The sequence below is a fragment of the Cupressus sempervirens genome, chromosome 5 (assembly GCF_028749045.1).
Source record: "Cupressus sempervirens isolate cs-2001-9-10 chromosome 5, ASM2874904v1, whole genome shotgun sequence".
Lineage (NCBI taxonomy): Eukaryota > Viridiplantae > Streptophyta > Pinopsida > Cupressales > Cupressaceae > Cupressus > Cupressus sempervirens.
Genome location: NC_143122.1, coordinates 38,605,164 through 38,617,167, shown reverse-complemented (window position 1 = coordinate 38,617,167; position 12,004 = coordinate 38,605,164). Strand labels below are relative to the sequence as shown.

Here is a 12,004-nt window from a genome sequence, read left to right as displayed (position 1 = left end):
TAATTGTGAGAGAGGATTAAAAATTCATTCAAAGAGAAATACCAAAACACTATCACAGGACTGCAATGAGGTTTCATGCATAACAAATGCAAGCATCTTTTGTAATGATTCACAATAGGGAGCAAGTTGAGGTATATCTCCCTCCTCGGTGGTAGCAATCTCAATGTATATATGCAAATCCATGCTCGGTTAGAAGAAAGAAAAGGTGGCGGTTGAGGAGTTACAATACCAACAAGAAGTCATCGGCCCCAAATATTTAAATAGCCATCTCAAAAAATAGAAGGCCCAATGGACAATAAAATAAAATAAGAAAGGTGGCCATGCATGAAATATTAATAACCCACTGCCAAGGTGAAAGAAGTAATAATGTCTTAGTATATAGCATCATGGTATCTATAGATACCTATATATGTATGTATACATATACGTGTACATGTGTAAACCCCAACCGAATATTTCTTATGTATATGCCAAATATTAAGTATGTGTATATGTCCTTATATATATAAAGTAGGTTTACATGTGTACACATATACATGTATGTACATGTATAGATATGTAGGTATCATGATGTCGACATAATAAGACATGATTTTACATTAGAAGGCTCCAATCAACAACACAATTACCAAGGTACATACTTGCTCAATTTCCAATTCATGCTTAGAAATCTGTTTTACTATTAAATGATATATAATCTAACAAGTTAGCTTATTGTCATCCAATGTACACTCTTGTCTGCCTAGTCATTATCCTTAGCCCTGGTGGTTCAAGGCTTGTACCTATTTTCTTAGTGATGGTGGTGCCCGTCCATGCCCAATTCCTTTATGGCAATGCTTCCCCCCTTCGACGTGCTCCTGCAAGGGAATTCTCCATGATTATATTATATTCCTCAATATAATAACAATTTACCATAACACATTATTATTCATAAACCACCATAATGGAAAACCACCATCCCACTTCCCATGATGAATAACCAATTTTCTAAGATTTCAAGATAACAATATAATAGCATCATAATGATTAACTGGCATGTCATCTTCATATGAAGTTATAACGATTAACCATCTTACCATTTCGTAGGATTATAACAAATTTAATTGTCAATTGACTTCATGTGAACCTCAGCGGCTATATGAACAATTTAAATTGGGTCGAAATTCGAGATGTAACAAACCATCATAGCGAAGATGAGATGAAGTTGATTGTGAGAAGAGACTAACATGAGATGCAATTGAAAGATTGAATACAAATGATACACAAGAAAATAATGCTACATCAAAACAATAAAATTATATTTTATTGACTACATAAAATTGAGTTACATTTATCTCTTATGTAGAGTGTCTTATTTTTACTATCTAACAAAAGGAACGTATAAAACTCATATTTTTGTTCATATGTGGAAGATAGACTGGAAGAAGGACTAGAAGTTGGGGAAAAAAACTAATAGTTAAAGAAAACTGTAGTTTTTACTCCAACTTAATATATATATTGAAGAGACCTATGTTCATTTAAGAAACTTGACTAAGCTATTTCAGCATTGTAATTTAGCTAAGATAGATCGACCATGCACTTTTTGCATTTTAGTTCCTCAAATGTAGATATAATCTAGATGAAAACATCTAATCTCTAAAAATATTTGAATATTTGCCTTCATCTTACTTAAATGCATATATTTATATTAACAATAAAATCTTGTTTATGTGATCACAAGTATATATATGATGGTGAATATACTTTTGTTTGGTCAAAACGTTACGAAATTGAGTGGAAGATTTTTAAAAGTTACAAGAGTTCAATATAAAAGTGTAAATTATCTCTTTGTTCATAAATGATATTGTCAATTCCTTCATTAGTTTTGATGAAGAAACATTTATTAGATCTAAAAATGTATTTCTTATGAAAATAAATTAGTACTCATATTTTTAAAAATGATTACTATTCATAAAGATTATATGAAGTTGAATTACAAATATGAATCTTTTTAATTAATTTGTAAATAATTTTTTATTAAAACTAATTTGAACTCTCAATATATTCTTGCTATGGATAAAACTGAATGATTCTAAATAAATCTATCATAAATCAAGTCTTTTTGAATGCAAAAACATGCCTTGCATTGTCATCAGAGTCCCTCCTAACTTCTCGGGGCCATCGTCGAAGTTGCAGTTCTTTTACTTACCGTTTGTATATGTTGCGCTCGTAGGCTCCTTATCACTGCTCTCCTAGTGGTTGCGATGCTGGTTGGCACTATTACTCAGCTTATCAGCCTCACCGCCGTTCTGGCTGGTCCCGTTCTGGCTGGTCCCTAGTTCCTATGGCTCCCCCTTCTGTTGCTCTTCTTGGCTCCGGTGGCTCTAAGTGGTCTTTCCCTCGCTTGGATCTAGCAATTTCTCCGCCATGGCGAAGGAGAAAGACAAAGAGAAAGGTGATGATGGTTGGACTGTTCCTAGTCCACCTGCCAATCCCAGGGATTCTTGGAGTATAATGATTGTGATGATCCCCCTTTCAAATGACACTACTCTTGAGGCATGAGGGAACTACTTATATACTTTTGTTTCCTACTTCTCTAATATGAACTTTCGTGAGGTGATATTATATCCCCCAACCCATTTTTTTATAAATATGTGACTAGTATACTACTTTTTTAATAGATAGGAACTATTCATCGAAAAAACTCCCACATAGCAAATAACCAAATAACCAAATAGTAAATGGAAAGAGTGCTATTTTTGTAATTTTCATCATCTCAAAGATTCAATAATGGAGGGAGTTCCTAATATTAGTCGTTGCCTTTTTAAGAATTTGCCACACCTCTTCTAGGGTCCCACACCTGCTAACAATTTTCTCGGCTACCGACACAAAATCCTAAAGATTTGTAATGGGCACGGTTGACAGTATTCCAGATAACATCAGAGGGCATTGTAGGTGCTGAATAGACGATTGTGAACATAAGCAGCACCGTGGGCCTCGTGAATTATCACACATTTTACTTGAAGTTGAGGGGACGTTATTGATTCAAATACCAGAGGCTGCACTTTACTAGCCAGGAGCGATAAAAAGCTTCACTGCCCGACGAGAGAGCGACAACTTTTTCCCAGGACAAGATAGATGATCGACACGTGTTTATCCTCTCTCCCAGCAGCACAGGAAAGTATAAGCTGTCATTTGTACGCACTTCTGAGTGCGTTCAAGCAGATTGCCGTGGACAATTTTAAATCGTTCAAAGAGATCAAGTTGATATAACTTTTTATTTTCAGGTACTGAAATGATGTATGTTTTTGATAAAAATACCACTGGGTTTTCCTTAATCCAAACAAACAACTTTAGTAAAAGTAACAATGATTTTCTAAATATAACATTATTAATATGTTTACAGAATTCAAATACAACATACAACTTGACCTTCGGACTGATACATATACAATCCTACAGAATACTTCAAAAGTATCTGTAATGGCTGTCTAACCCCTAGCCTTTTTATCCTCTTTTGTTTTCAAATTTATATGAAGGATAGGTTTATATTTACAACTGTTACAAAGAACGATGCTCCACAGGTATAATTTTAATTGTGAATGCTGTTATAACAAAAATAGAAATTTACTCTACGTGCAGGCAACTTCAGAAAATAACAAATCATTCTCAATAACATCCTGACAAATAGAAGAAGAAAAAGGTAACATAAGGAGAAGAAAAAGATAACAGAAGGATCACTTATCCTGGACAAAATTGTTAAGCTACAATTACTGCAGGGCAGAGCCATTTATTTTAAGAAAATAATATTACAACTTGGTTTTTAGAAATTAATACAAATTTCCACTTAAAAATTCCGATGATTTATTGCTTAAGCTCATTTCAGTTAACATGTCACGGAGAGTTTTGGGTATTATCAATGTTATAATAAGGAACTATTATAATTTTTGAAAGTTGTAAGCCTACTTTTCCTGGTGAAGTGCACCATAATCCATTGCTAACACTTTTCCCAGTGCAGTACTTTTTTCGTTTTCGGTCAATGTGATTGTAACGTTTAACTAATTATACGCCAGAAAAGGTACGAAGATCTCAAAGATATGAAAATAATTAAAAACAGTAAAATACCATGATTACCACAATTGAATTCTCTATATATATTCGTACAGAGATGAATGAACAAAAGTTTTTTTAATTACATAAAGTTAAGATCTACTAAAATTTGAAAAAAATTGCAATGCACATTCTAAGGAAAGAGGTCCAACCAAAACAATCCGAATACCATTTTAAAAACATGTGCAAGCGCTGTAAAATATGAATTGCTTATTAACCAGCCAATTAAATTTCGTGGACACCCTGTGTGTAAATTAACAGTTGTTTAGATCCCAAATGGTGCACTCACATCAGTTATTTTATCGTTAAGAGATCATGAAAAGTGCATTTGCTCCCTTCTTATATCCAGCGAAACCATATGCAAGTGGTTCCGAAATATAGAAAAACCCCCTATAATCTGGTCCTTCCATATAGAGGAAAACCCTGTCTAAAATAGCACTGCCTGAACGGCCATCATATTTCCACGACACCCATCACATGTAACACATATCTTTTTCAGAGACCCACGCGTAAAGTAGAATATCTTTTTCGTGTTGTGCGGTACAAGGTTGTCTCTCCTCTGGATTAATTATGTATTATTTTGGGGATCTCCTGTTTCACCTTTTATGATACGTGTTAATCATCTATACCAAATGACTTCTGAAGCTGTAAAAGAACATCAATCATGGGGCACGAGCCCGCATATTTAAAATTAATAGTTCCTTAAGCCCTAGTTTACCGCCGCTGGCAATGAAAAACCGCTACACATAAACAAGTGGTTTTCAGATTCCATCCCTATTTTAAAAATGAACAAGCGTAGTTATGGTAAAGACCGACTTCAGAAAAAGACAGCCAAGCCGACTTGAATATTCAACGCCTTCGATTACAGCTTCAATCAAAAGAGGTATTTCTGTTGTCCTTTGTTTTTCGTTTAGTAAAGCAAGTTTTAATTTGTCATTTCCTGCTTCTGTGTTACTGAGAGTATATTATTAGATCAGATTCAGTAATTTTAATAGGCCTTTCTGTAACCTTGATCAGAATTCAGAGAAATACCTACATCAATATTTTTGGGGTGATTGAGAGCTTTCTTCAAATTGCTTGTGGAAGTTAAGTTTCTATGGATTGTGAAAATCTACTGTTAAATCTTTCGCTTTCTTTGTTTTTATTGAATTCTTTTGGAAGTTTCTGCTACGAAGGGGTATCGTTTTCATCAGTGCAAATTTTGTTTTCTTGCATTAGCAATAGATGAGCAAATCTAATTCTTGTTCTGAGTACTGTGTGTTTCTTGGTGGACATAAGATATTTGTCTAAAATATTGTCTTCTAGAATGCCGTATGAGCTTTTAACAGTTGCCCTATTGGCAGAATAGATTTCCTAGTCCACAGTCTCCGGCCCAGATAATAATGGGTTCTCCGCTGCCTTTTGTAATAATATGGCCGGATCTTTGAATGAATCAATAAGACTACACCTAAACAATCGGCATCCTCCGAACCCATTGTCGATTGAAAAAGTACCCATCGATCGGCATGTTTTCAACTACATACCAGTTCATATCGTCTAACTTTACTTTTTAGTTGAAGCTGCTGCAAACCTAGGCATGTTTTCTCTGTTTACGCTCCACAAAAGTAATAACTAAAGTAGCATACAAAGCTGGACTGGTGGATATGGCTGTTCATGGTATGGCTTCTTAAAAAGTACTTGGCTTTCATTATTTAAAAGTTTAAAAGTACCAAGAGTGTCTGGAAATCAATTTAGAAATTTAAAAATAGGTGGTAGAAAAAATCAGATCTGTTATGTGGGCAAATCAGTTAGGTAGAAAAAAAACTTAGTCAAAGAATTTATCTCCACATGCAAACATGGCAACAAAGAGTACTTAGGAGCTGAGATCGAAGGAAAGACAAAAATCTTAATCACCCAATTGAGGTCTGGATCACATCATTGGAAATCTGAAATAAGCAAATTGAAGGTCTTTAAAGAAGAGTGGGAGGACAGAATTTGTAGGTTTTGCACCTATAGAATGATGGAAACGGAGTGACACTATGTGAAAGATTGTACCCAGGATATTCACAACCAGCACACTGACACTTTAAAGTTGAACAGTATAAGAGCTTTTTGAAGGGCCAAGACTTCACAAGGAAGTCATCTTACTTAGGCAGATACACAACAAAAGAGACAGCCTGGAGAAATCCCAATAGACTGATTAAGGAGTCTTATGTTTGTCCCTTAGACCATTTGTCTCATAAACAGTCATTAAAAATCTTTCATTCATTTATTCAAAAACTTTTGAAACAACTTTGGAATGGTAAATACCCTCAAACAACAACTATAGAATGGTCAATACCCTCAAACAACCATGGTAAATCTTGAAGATAGCGATGTAAGTACCATTAAAATTCTTCTATAGAAAGCTATATGAGATTAAAAAATTCACCTTGAAATAGCCGTGGCAAATCTTGAAGATAATCATATGAAATGCGTGTAGATGAAGACAGTTTGAGATTTACTACTGATGGTCACATCCAAAATCAACACCGGCCATTGATTAATGAGATCTATAGAGCCTTATACCTTAGTCTCTCAAACACGGCTTTTAATACTCCTTTCAATGCTTTCTTTTAAAAACCTTCGTCAATAGATGGAATACTCGGCCTTAACTGCCTGATTTTCAAAGAATTATTAGTAGATGCTCAGCTTTACCATGAAAAATCAGAGATCCTATTAGCCAACCATTTTTTTCAAATAGTCTTTCTTGGGCTTTATTTTAAAAGTATATTTTTTCTTAATTTTTTTTCTTCTATTCTATTAAACTACTAATGGCTTAAATTTCACATACTAAAGTTTGATTTCTAAACTAAAGGTGCTAAATAGTCAAAATTAATTTTTCCAAAATTTATTTCCTTTTTTTTTTTGTCAATATGTATTTTCTTTTACTTGCAATTTCATATTTTTCTATAGCTATTCCATTAAAATAAGAGATATTTCAAACAATTATTATTTTTATTTAATAAAAAAATATTAGAACATTCTAATGCTCAATTTAAGTTGAAAACACTTTTAAACTATTATATAAAAACAAAGCAAATGTTGATTTTACAATTTTTTTTCTTTATATTATATTGAAATTATAATAATTGTGTCATTATTTGGCTCCTTATTCGCAACTGAATTCATTTAAATTTAAAATATAAATAAGCAATTATTTAAAATTGGAAGAACACATATTAATTGAAATTTAATAATAATGGACAAGTCTTTCAAGATATATAACCTTGAAGGAAGAAACCTAAGTTTGATTATAGTGTCTCAATGCTTCACAACAAAGAGCATAACAACAAAACACAATTAAAAAAATAAGTGCAAGCTACAATATATAATGAATTTAGATCACTTTCTCCAAGAGTGTCAAGCAGATGCTCTTCAATAATGATATTCATAGTTGTGAGTAGAGATCCATTCTGCTCTTGATCAATGGCTACTAGCTCAGACTAAACATTATAAAGTGTCTCGAGCTCTAGATTGTAGCTAACTTTTGCTTTCAAGACTCTAGCAAAAGATAGACGACTATAACATAATGTTGAAAAATAGATCGTGCATAACTACTTTAGTTAGAGGGAAAATATTAGAGAAAACATATTTTACATGTAAGTATCCAAATATATAACATGATAAATTGATGGTACATATTTGAATATAATATTTGAGAGCAATACAACCCCTAAAAAAGTTGATTTCCAACTTAATTTTCTATTAAATATATTAGAAATGCAAGCCTTAAATGTTTACCAACTTTTTTTTAGCATACTCACATAAATATGTTAAATGGACTCCCACTTGTGGCAAAATGGACATTTGATGGGCTTTGAGGGGAGAAGAGTTGTATTACCCACCATAATTTTTTATTGGATTATTTTCCAAGCAAGAAACTAAGCTTTAGATTTAATTTTGATTGTTGAAATAACAATGCTTAAATTTGACCATTTGGATTGAGACAAATTCACTCTATTAAAATTTAATCTTATATCAAAGCTTTTTATGGATATAAATGTAAGAAAAAATATCTTTATATTATTTCTTAAAAACCATGTATATTTGATCTTTAAGTTTTAATTATCATTGAAACTGACTCTTCTCATTGAGAAACATGTCAATGTATTCATGGTTGTTACATTATAGCTTCTTTGTAAATATTTTTTCATATTATTTGTCTGCATGCATGGTTTCATATTATTCATGGTTGGAACTCAACTCGATAGGGGAATAATAAAGAAAGAGGGTGTCTGCATGCAAGTGAATAGGGGGGAAAATGTTGGATCTTTAGTGGAGGTAAATGAGTTGCCCTCCTCTTCTATTAGGGCTCTTTATATATACCCTTTGCATGCACCAAGTTTGTTTTTAGGAGGACTCAATTGTGGATGGTAACAATAGACTACAACTATTTTGATATTGTACTTGTGTTTACTTATATTTTTACAAAGATAATTTTCTATTTTTAGTTTTCTTCAGAGTTCAAATTATTAGACTATGGCCACCAACCATCAACATTCCACACAAGGACGTGATTTTCAACATATTTACATGTCAACCTTTACAAGGCTTATCTAGAGGGGAGATGATCCTAGGGCCTCGAGGATGGCACACAAAGATCTGAGAAAAATCAAAGATAGCAAGGAAAAGACCATTTGAAAATAAATGCATCTAAGCTAATTTGACATGTGAGACATGTAATGAGGAAATTGCCCCTTATCAACAAAATGTTACTCTTACATTTAATATGAAGCCTAGTTATGCAAATAGTTTGGAGCATTGTACAACTCCATAGGAATGTGAGTAATAGTAATGTATAGGATCTGTGAAAATGGAGAATTTTTATGATAACCAAACCTAAGTGTCGACTAACAACCTCAAGCTATTGCCTAGAACTTAACAAAATCATCACAACCAAAGAATCAAAATCAAATAATCTTATTTTGGCCAAAAGAACAACAACACTCAATAATATAACAAATCTCATGAACAATTTGGATCTGATTTTGGATAATTTGTTAAGGAAGAATTCAGGTCTTTGGTCACGGGGTGCTTTTAAGAAATATCCACCAAATCCCCTCATATGAGTTGATACTTGATCACGAAAGATTAATTCAATTATAACAATTTGTTCTTGAAATGTTTGAGGAAGTTCCAAAGGAATACATGTAAATTTTGAGATCCACAAAAGGTTTTTTGCATGATAGTATATAAAAATGGATATCTAAGTCAATTACAGGATGGAGCGTTTATTACATCAATAGGTAGATATGTGAAGGTTAAGAAGGTATTTTCTTAATCATTTATCATTTTGTATTTGGAGAAGCAATAAGAGTGCTCTACAAGGTAATTTCAATGAAGATTGAAGTGAAAATATAATTTTAATGTGCGAACCTTAGCTCATCAAATGAAGTATCTTAAAATATTCACTTTTTGGTCATGGACGATGGTAAGAAACACCCATACAAATATATGGACGATGGTCCACAAGGAGCTTTTTCAACCATTCCTTATCCTATTTTGCATGTTAATGACATTAAGGCATATATTTGTGTCTTGATCTAGATGAATTGGGTAATTTGTAGATATATAAGCTTTATACTTGCCCAACTTTCTATATATTCTCAGCTCAAAGATGAAGACAAAGTTGTAGAAGACAAAAACCTAGCTCTTTATCAAGTTTACAACATTTCATTAGGATGAGTGTGTTCGATGTGTTTTCAGTCAAATACATATAGAATTTATGTGGTTACACAAACATTATAAGATTACTAAGGAGGTTATCAAAGCAATATTTGGATTTAGTTTATCCACTCAGATTCTTGTGGTGAAATCATTAGAGAATAAAATAACAATTCTTACTACTGCACTACAATTTAACAAGAGAGTGATGACAATTAATGACATTATTTAGTGGGATGTGAAATTTGCATCTATGCTTATTGGATATAAGACCTACTTCTCCACCTGGGAGAACATTGTAGTGATAACTATATATATGAAATAAATAAGATGAGAAAGGGGTAAAAGTACATATTTGTGTCACAGAAGAGGATATCCAAACCTATTTTTACCAAATCTCATTTCACCCTCAAAACTTAGCTTTTTACAAAAACTAAAAATACACATTTATAGATCTCAAAGTCTAGACAACATCATATAAATCTCATTGTGTCTTGATTAGTTATAACTAGAAAATATTGCAAGTAGGTATTTTAACATTGGAGAAGATTTTGCTTCAAGAATCTCATCTAGCGTTTTATATATATATATATATATATATATATATATATATATATATATAATTTGTTTTCAATAAGCTAGAGATTTTTCTTTTTGATCAGTAAGAGGTTGAAGCCAAGATTAATTATTATTATGTGTAGTAATTAATTCTTATTATATTATTTATTAAACTCAATTAGAATTGAACCCAAAACGTCCAACATAAAAGGCTTACAATTTACCATTGTGTTGCAAGCTCTTGCCTTCAATAAGGTATAGATTTGATGGGAAAATTTTGATGGGATAAAAAGTTCACTTTCTATAAGCTCAACTTAGAGTACTTATAATAGATAAAATATACATTGAAAACCACAATATTTATTTTTTACTGCATTAGCTATAAATGTCATCTATAACATAATTTTGAAACCAGAGAAAACAAAAGATTAGTTGTGCGTACACTTGATTGATGGGAACTACAAACTTTATAGGCATAAACCATTAGGATTGCAAAATTGGTTGGAACTTGGATATGTTGATTATGTGTTAAATTAGTGGCAAAGTTCTCATTGATGCCAATATATATACTTGAGTTCATGATATACAAAGATTCTCTACATCGCAGAGGTTTATTAAGTTAGCAAAGTTGGCACAAAATAGGTTAAGTTATGTGAGCTTAGGAGCATGTTCATAGTTGGGTATAAATGCTACATCTATGTTCAATTATGCTACATATATGTTCACTTACATTTATATAGAGTGTTGGATGAGTTACAGTTCATTTAGTGAAGATTGGTAGTGGGCCAATATGTTGAAAATAGGTTGTTGGTAATTTAGTTGTAGCTTATCAACAAGATGGAATGAAGGTTAGTGAGATTGGATCATGGTTAAAGACATGTTTGTGATTCTATGGTTGTGTTAGCATATCTTTAAGATCATTTTGGAGAGGTCAAATGCTAAACGTACGAAATATTTCACTCATAGATTATTTTGTTAGTGTAGTGTGTTGGTCCTTATTGGATGAAGTGATAACTGTATTGTAAGATGTGGAAATATTATTGTAATAATTAATAAACAAATTAATAAGGCGTGTATGCCTTAATGAGGTTCTATGAATGATTATATATTGGGAGAGTCCTAATAGGCCAACCTAATTAGTTGTTAGGACAAGGTATAAAGGAAAGGTGTTTTCCTTGTCGATTAGTGTGGTATTGTATGTGATAAATATATATTGAGGATGCAAAGTTGATCAGAGCAAAGCAAGGGATAAAGTTAATATTGGATTTGGACTTCAAAGAAATTGTATTAGCAATTAAGATGCAGTATTGGCCAATTCAACTTTTGGATATATTATCTTGAAGATCTACTCTTCATTGTTGACTGAAGCAATTTGGAGAATGGGTTTGACTGTCTTACTATGAACATTTAACTGGGTTGGGACCTTATAAAAAGGGTTTGAAGTATCCTAACTAGGACTAATGTACTGATTGCATTATAATTTGCTCCTAACAGGGTCACATCCTTTCACAAGGACCATATATATTAGTACATCAACTTGTGTGTACCATCCCCATTTGGGTTTTACCTTTAATCAAGGGTTTCCCTATTTAACAAATCATTATGTCACTTTGTATGGTTTATATCTCTTATTGTTGTTCACTATTTTGGTTATTGAAGTTGGATTAAATAA

General features: G+C 32.3%; 1 protein-coding gene across 3 annotated transcripts in view; it reads left to right on the top strand.

Annotated features, from left to right (window-relative positions):
• Positions 1 to 12,004, top strand: part of LOC149554458 (MADS-box transcription factor 6-like) — a 191,636-nt gene that overhangs the window by 58,155 nt on the left and 121,477 nt on the right. Inside the window, exon 1 of one of the 3 annotated variants that reach the window (XM_089828525.1) lies at positions 4,700 to 4,972. The exons of the other annotated variants lie outside the window; for them this stretch is intronic. The gene's annotated coding sequence lies outside the window, so the exon portion shown is untranslated. Of the gene's footprint in view, positions 1 to 4,699; positions 4,973 to 12,004 lie in introns of those variants that run through there. 3 annotated transcript variants of the gene reach the window in all.